General features: G+C 38.7%; 1 pseudogene; it reads right to left on the reverse strand.

The window, feature by feature from the left end:
• Positions 1-1131: 1131 nt before the first annotated feature.
• On the reverse strand, positions 1132-2185 carry LOC131494531 (small ribosomal subunit protein uS10-like; annotated as a pseudogene).
• Positions 2186-7391: the final 5206 nt, after the last annotated feature.

Below are 7391 nucleotides of genomic sequence, written 5' to 3' on the forward strand. Positions count from 1 at the left end.
ATTCTGATACACCACTTATTGTTCATTCACTGTATGTGCCAGGCACAACGTTCAGCATTTTACATATGTTACCTTATTTAATAATGATAATTATGATGATACCAATGGGGTATTGTACCAACAGGGACATTGAAGCTTAGCAAGAGGAACTCAGCCAACATCATACATCCAGTAAGTGTCAGAATAGAACCCAAGTCAGCCTGAGTTCAATTTTTTTGCTTTTCACTGTAATATTTATGAGAGGCATCCTGTTATCTGGAAATCCCAGCTTCATCACCACACATTTCAAGAAAGATCGTCATTGAGTATGTGATGATTACTGCCCATCCCGTGAGGTGCAAAGGACTGGGAAGGAACACTGAGGTGGGCTACTGATTGTCACCCAAAGTCACTCTCCACCTGGGTAACTGACTTATGCCCCTGCTTCGAAGCTGAGGATTCAACTTCTTCTCTTAGCAAAATGATGGGTTATTAGATTAAGTTGCACCAAGTAGGCACAACACTATTAAATTCATGAATGTAAGAGTCTTTTGAATTTCCCCTGTCACGGGACAGTACAGATCCCAAAGTCTGGAAGAGGTCCAACCTGCAGGTAGAACATAATTACCGAAATTTATTGATTCTTAGATACGCATCTTGTCACATTTAACATCTCTGAAATTAAGATGCATCTTCTGATCCATGGTATTCTAGAATTGCTGCACCAGACATGATGTAGCACCAGCTGCCTGCACATGTACCAACCTGCTTTGTATTTCTAATGGCACAAATGGACAACAGCGACTCATCAACTTTTCATTCAACAAACAATTTAAGGACCGTTTCAGCAAGTAATAAAATCCCGGTTGTTTTCTGAAATCCTCTGCTGACACCTTCTAAGAAGATAAAGAACCTGTATTAAAGTGGGGGGTAGAGGGTGGAGCCATTGGCTTGAAGAAAATCCTTGAAGGAACCGTTTAAATAAATGCTGCCTCACTGATGTTCCTGGTGGCACAGAGGACAATTGTGCTTGGAAAAACAAGACATATATATCCCAACTTTGAAGTGCAACACATTCCAGAAGATCGGACTCCAAAGGAGACATTTGGGAGAACAGTTTAACCTATTTATTTCTCTTATATTTTCCTTCTGTGCTAGGCACAATTGATGTGATAAAATCCATTAAGCCTCTTTCTTAGTAACTCATAATCAACTAATTCAAAAAGCTAATTTCAGCATCAGCAATAGTGACTTCAACCTGCATTCCTGGCTCTATACTGATGGAAGTAATCTGCTGAACAATTTTGGAAGAAATAGCCAAGTCCATGGTCACTTGTGGATTCCCATCTGGAAATCATCCCAAGTCCTAGACCCTGCAGCATGAGGAATTTTTCTCGTAGTGATCCTAAGAGTCTTGGTGGAAGACGAAGTCCTTTCATTTGGAGGTTCTTTTCCTTTATGCCTCCAAACAAGTCTGCTGACACTTCTGCAGGGGGCTTTCTGTTGAGGCTGGTTAGTGAGACTCTAATTCCATGAATCCCCCTCTCTGGCTCCATGGGTGTCTTTCTGGTGTCCTTAAAAACCTCCTGAAGCCAAGACTACACTGTACGTTAACGAACTTGAGAATTAAAAAAACAAAAACAAAACAAACAAACAACAACAACAACAACAAAACCCCCAAAAGCCTGTTCCTGGGTAAGAGCTAACAGCTGTAAGTCGGGAGCTGCAACAACCCCCCTACATTTGCCTCAAAGAGCTATTAAAGTTCAAAAGTTCTTTCAATGATTGTAAAATAAAAGTGCGAGGTGATCTGAAAGCACTGTGTCCTAGTTCTATTGATGGCATTCCCTCCACACTTCTCAGTGGTTCTAAGTCCTGGTGCATCTTGTAATCAATGGCATCTCAGATTAGATGAAATAGGCTAGTTTCAGCTTTGAAGAGGTAGAGGTCAGAGAGCCAGTGAGAGAAGTACATGAGGTCATTTGGCCATTGTTGCATATTTATCACATTGAACTCAGTCTGTAGGAGACTGACTATATCAATGGATCTAATGATTTTCCTGGCTTTCCACATTTTGTATTATGCCCTTAAGCAGGGTGTTCCTCATTGTACTTACCTTTGTAGCCAGAATGTAGGATTTTACCAGGATCCTTATTAAATTTCCTCTTGCTGGCTCTGGCCTGTTATTCCCATCTGCCAAGATCATTCTAGATCATGATTCTCTCATTTACAGCATTAGCTATCTTCTCTCTAGCTTTCTGACATCTGTAAATTTGATAAGCACAACTTCTATCCTTTATCCAAGTCATTAATAAAAATGTTGAGCAAGTCTGGTACAATTTTGTAGATTCATGGCAGGCATTAGTGATTCCCTCAGGTTGGCGTGAATATACAGATCAACTCTTTCTGTACAGGCATTTTACCCAGTTGTAAGCCCACCCTTCTGAAATATAGTGCAATTGTTAGGTGCCCAAGCTTTGATCTCAGAGTAGACCCCTTAAACCCTAGTTACGTGATCCTGAGAAAATTACCTGATAAATCTCTGCTTAGTTTCCTTATGTGTAATTTTTTTTTTTTTTTACTTTATAGGGATGGGTTGAGTATTAAATGAATTAATAGTCACAAAATGCTTAGCACAGTTCCTGACATATAGTGGGCTCTCAAAAAATGATAACGATTCTATCAATTTTCTCAGGTTTCTCAGTCTTGCTCAATGCATATCATGAGACACTTTGCCAAATGCCTAGGAAAAACTCAATATAAACTAACTTCATCATTCCACTGTTTTAGCAGACTCAGAAAGAAAGAAGAAAGAAAGAAAGAAAGAAAGAAAGAAAGAAAGAAAGAAAGAGAAAAGAAAAAAGAAAAAGGAAATAGACCAGTTTAGTATGTGTAGTTTTTTTTATAATTTATAACTTGACTATTTTCAACAAGGGATTGATGCAGTTAAAAATAAAAGGCCACATATAGATTCATTTGTAGTGACTCCTGATGACTCTTAATAATCAACACTGCATTTTTAAGTGCTTACAAACACTGTTAATAACACTGTTATTTCCAAAGTTTTGCTGCGAATCCATATAAAACTGACAATTCTATATTTTCTTAAATCCCTCTTTTTGCCACCTAATGGCAACCAGTATTTGCCTATCTCCAAGTTTCTAGTGATTCTGCCATTCTCTAGGACTGCTTAAAGATTGATGTTGATGTTTGTATGATCACATTTGCAAGTTATTTTATTATCCTAGATGAATTCCATCAGATTTACAGAATTAAACCCATTTGAGGAAGCTGGTACTCTCTTATCATCTCCTCATTTATCTTGGACGTCATTTCCTTATAACTGCTGTCGTTCTGTCCATAAGAGTAGTGGTTTAAATCTTTAGAGCATAATCACAATCGCTTGGAGGAAGCAGAGTCTATTAGAAATGCATATTCACAGGCTGTTCCCAGAGATTTAGGCTTAGTACCTCTAAGATGGGATCAGGGAATACACATTTTAACAAACATTCTGATGCACCACCTTGTAGAAACACCTTACATAGTGAAAAATTATGGGAAGTTATTCGGTAATTATGATTTTTCTTGTAATGGTCTTATACAATGTTCTTACGTTCTTATATATGTTAGTGTTACATATCTCTCCCAAGAAGTGATGGTAGTATTTTTTTTTTCTTAAGAGGGGGTAGGGGTGGAAGAAGAGGGAGAGAGAGAATCTTAAGCAGACTCCAGGTTCAGCACAGAGCTTGACACATAGCTCAGTCTCACCACCGTGACATCATGGCCTGAGCCTAAATCAAGAGTTGGACGCTTAACCAACTGAGCCACCCAGGTGCCTGAATAGATCATAGTCTTATCTCGTTGGTGGTTTTAATCTAAATATGGCTTGTAAAAAGCCTTTTGTTTAGCATTTCTCATAAACCTCATATTATCCTGGATTTTGATCTTCCTGAACTGCTCACCAAGCAGGTGTCTTTTAAAAATTATTCTCTTACTGTTAAAAACTGAGAACAAACTGAGGGTTGATGGGGGGTGGGAGGGAGGGCAGGGTGGGTGATGGGTATTGAGGAGGGCACCTTTTGGGATGAGCACTGGGTGTTGTATGGAAACCAATTTGACAGTAAATTTCACATATTAAAAAATAAAAAAAATTAAAAAAAATAAAAAAAAAATAAATAAAAAATAAATAAAAATTATTCTCTTGTGAATGAATAAAGAAGATGTGGTATGTGTGGATGTGTATATACGCACAATGGAATATTACTCAGCCATAAAAAGGAATGAGGTCCTGCCATTTGTGACAACATGGATGAACCTAGAAGGTATTATGTCAAGTGCCAGAGAAAGACAACTCCCATATGATTTCACCTATATATGGAATCTAAAAAGCAAAACAAAATGAACAGACAAAAAATTAAATACAGGGAACAAACTGTTGGTTGTCAGAGGGGAGGTGGATAGGGGGATGGGCAAAATAGATGAAGGGATTAAGAGCTACAAGCTTCCAGTTATCAAACAAATAAATCATGGAGGTAAAAAGTACAGCATAGGGAATATAGTCAATATACTGTAATAATATTGTATGGTTACAGATGGTGACTACCCTTCTTGTGTTGAGCACTGAGTAATATACGGAATCGTTGAGTCAATATGTCATACACCTGAAACTAATATATCACTGTGTGTTAGTTATACTTCAATAAAAAAATAAAAATAATAAAGTTAATTGTTCTCGGTTATGGGCCATACCTGTCATTGTTAGTATGTGTACTTTAACACCTTGAGCTCTTTGGGGTACTCTCTGTGCAGTCCAACCTCGACTCCTTCACATGCTCACAGGGCATAGCCTTGTGACATTCGGCCAGTATTCAGTAATAATGAGAGGAAGGCTATGGACAACACAGAGAAGACTGTGTGGGCTACTTATTAGAATGCCTATTGGAAGACTTCCCAGAAACTGGCAATATCCTGGTGGTCTACCATTTGGAAGTGACTGAGGTAAGAAGGGGTACATCCAGACCAAAACTGAGACCATCCAGGCTTCTGAAACTGCTGACATCTGACCTTGCTTTAGACCTCTCCCTTGATGCCCCCATCTCACTTCTTCCTCTCTCCCCGCTGGTACAGTTTCATTATTGGCTATTTCCCACTGTATTTTCGTTGTTTGTTCATGTGTCTGCCATTTATTACAACTTTGTAAAGTCAGAAACCATGTCTCCTTTATTGAAAACAAAAGACAATAGAAAACAAATAAAGAACCTGCACCTTACATTCAATGAATATTTGATGAACTAAGCCAAGGATGACAAATATTTGATAGGCGTGTTTCAGCCTCTGTCCTGTGTTGGAACAGACATTGATAATGGATCTTAGAGCTCTTTCCTCTTGGGCCTGGAAGCAGTTTCAATGTTCTTTAAAACATGGTTTTCCATGGGAATGCAAGCTGGTGCAGCCACTCTGGAAAACAGTATGGAGGTTCCTCAAAAAACTAAAAATAGAACTACCCTATGACCCAGAAATTACACTATTAGGTATTTATCCAAGGGATACAGGTGTGCTATTTCAAAGGGGCACATGCATCCCCATGTTTATAGCAGCACTATCAACAATAGCCAAAGGATGGAAAGAGCCCAAATGTCCATCGATGGATGAATGGAGAAAGAAGGTGTGGTATATATATACAATGGAGTATTACTCGGCAATCAAAAAGAATGAAATCTTGCCATTTGCAACTACATGGATAGAACTGGAAGGTATTATGTAAGCGAAATTAGTCAGTCAGAGAAAGACAAATATCATATGAATTCACTCATATGAGTACTTTAAGAGACAAAACAGATAGAACATAAGGGAAGGGAAATGAAAATAATATAAAAACAGGGAGGGGACAAAACATAAGAGACTCATAAATATGGAGAACAAACAGAGGGTTAATGGAGGGGTGGTGGGAGGGGGGATGGGCTAAATGGGGAAGGGGTATTAAGGAATCTACTCCTGAAATCACTGTTGTACTATATGCTGACTTGAATGTAAATTAAAAACAAAATTAAAAACAAAACAAAAACAAAAACATGGTTTTCCAGGGGCACCTGGGTGGCTCAGTTTGTTAAGTGGCTGACTCTTTTATTTTGGTTCAGGTCGTGATCTCACAGTTTGTGAGATCAAGCCCCAAGCACCATCAGTGCAGAGCCTGCTTGGGATTCTCTCTCTCCTTTCTCTGTCCCTTCCCTACTCACACACACACACATTCTCTCTCTCAAAATAAATAAATAAACTTAAAAAAAAACACACACATGGTCTTCCATCAAATTGACCAAAATTGGCTTGCAAAATGAAACTTTTGGCCAATTCTAAACAAAGTACAAGTCCTTTCTACCGCAGTTCAGTTGTTAACCGCCTTTGTGAAATAAAAAAAGAAAACTCACAAATATAAATCAAGTACTTCAAAAGTCAAGAAGGTATGATAAATACTCAGGGAAAATACAGGGAATAACATTGGAAGGATATGAAGTAGCCAGCATCTTGCAAAAAGCTGAGTTTTCCAGCTTCTGAGACCTTAGAATGATACCAATGATACAATAATGAAAATGATACTAAACTCAGGCTCTCATCTCATGGGATCAGCAAAGTCTGAAACCTTTTAAGTAATGATTCTAACACACCACAGAAACAGGGATTTCAGTAGGATCCAAAATCAATGTGTAAGTTGAGAGCCCTGCCTTCAATATCAGGAGGCAAGGGCAGCACTATTTGTGCTAAAAGGGAGGTAAACAAAAGCAAGACCATCTGGGAGAATTTTCTTTCCTTTGACTCCCTTCACTTCCCCTTCCTTATGCACCTTTTGAACCCTGATTATTTTTTTAATGTTTATTTATTTATTTATTTTTGAGAGAGATGGAGAATGAGTGGGAAGGGGCAGAGAGAGAGGGAGGCAGAGAATCCCAAGCAGGCTCTGAGCTGTCAACACAGAGTCCGATGCAGGGCTCGCACTCACGAGGATCAGCAGGATCAGGACCGGGAACATGGATGTTTGTTCACAACGCTGTGAAGAGGTTCAATGAGCCTCCCACGAGCTGTTGTTGAATGTTGGGCTAAATGTCTCCATTGTTCCTTTTCTTGACCTTTTGGACACATTTTATAGTCCTATCTACTCTCTACTCATGGAGCCATCAGATGCCATTCCTGGCTTTTATAAAGAGCCCACCTTTCAAAATGAATGTTTTCTTTCAAGTTATTGCTTCTAAGAGTTTATGGGCTAGAAATCCAGAGAATGAGGTTTCTTTGAATTGTGTAGGAAATAAGAGTTAATCAACACTGAATGAGGCCTTAAGGACTTTCTGATGAATAAATTGAACTATGTAGTCATTTTATATTTACTCTTGGATTCTTGGGTGGCTGTTTGCTGGAAAAGT

Source organism: Neofelis nebulosa, chromosome 14 (genome assembly GCF_028018385.1).
Source record: "Neofelis nebulosa isolate mNeoNeb1 chromosome 14, mNeoNeb1.pri, whole genome shotgun sequence".
NCBI lineage: Eukaryota > Metazoa > Chordata > Mammalia > Carnivora > Felidae > Neofelis > Neofelis nebulosa.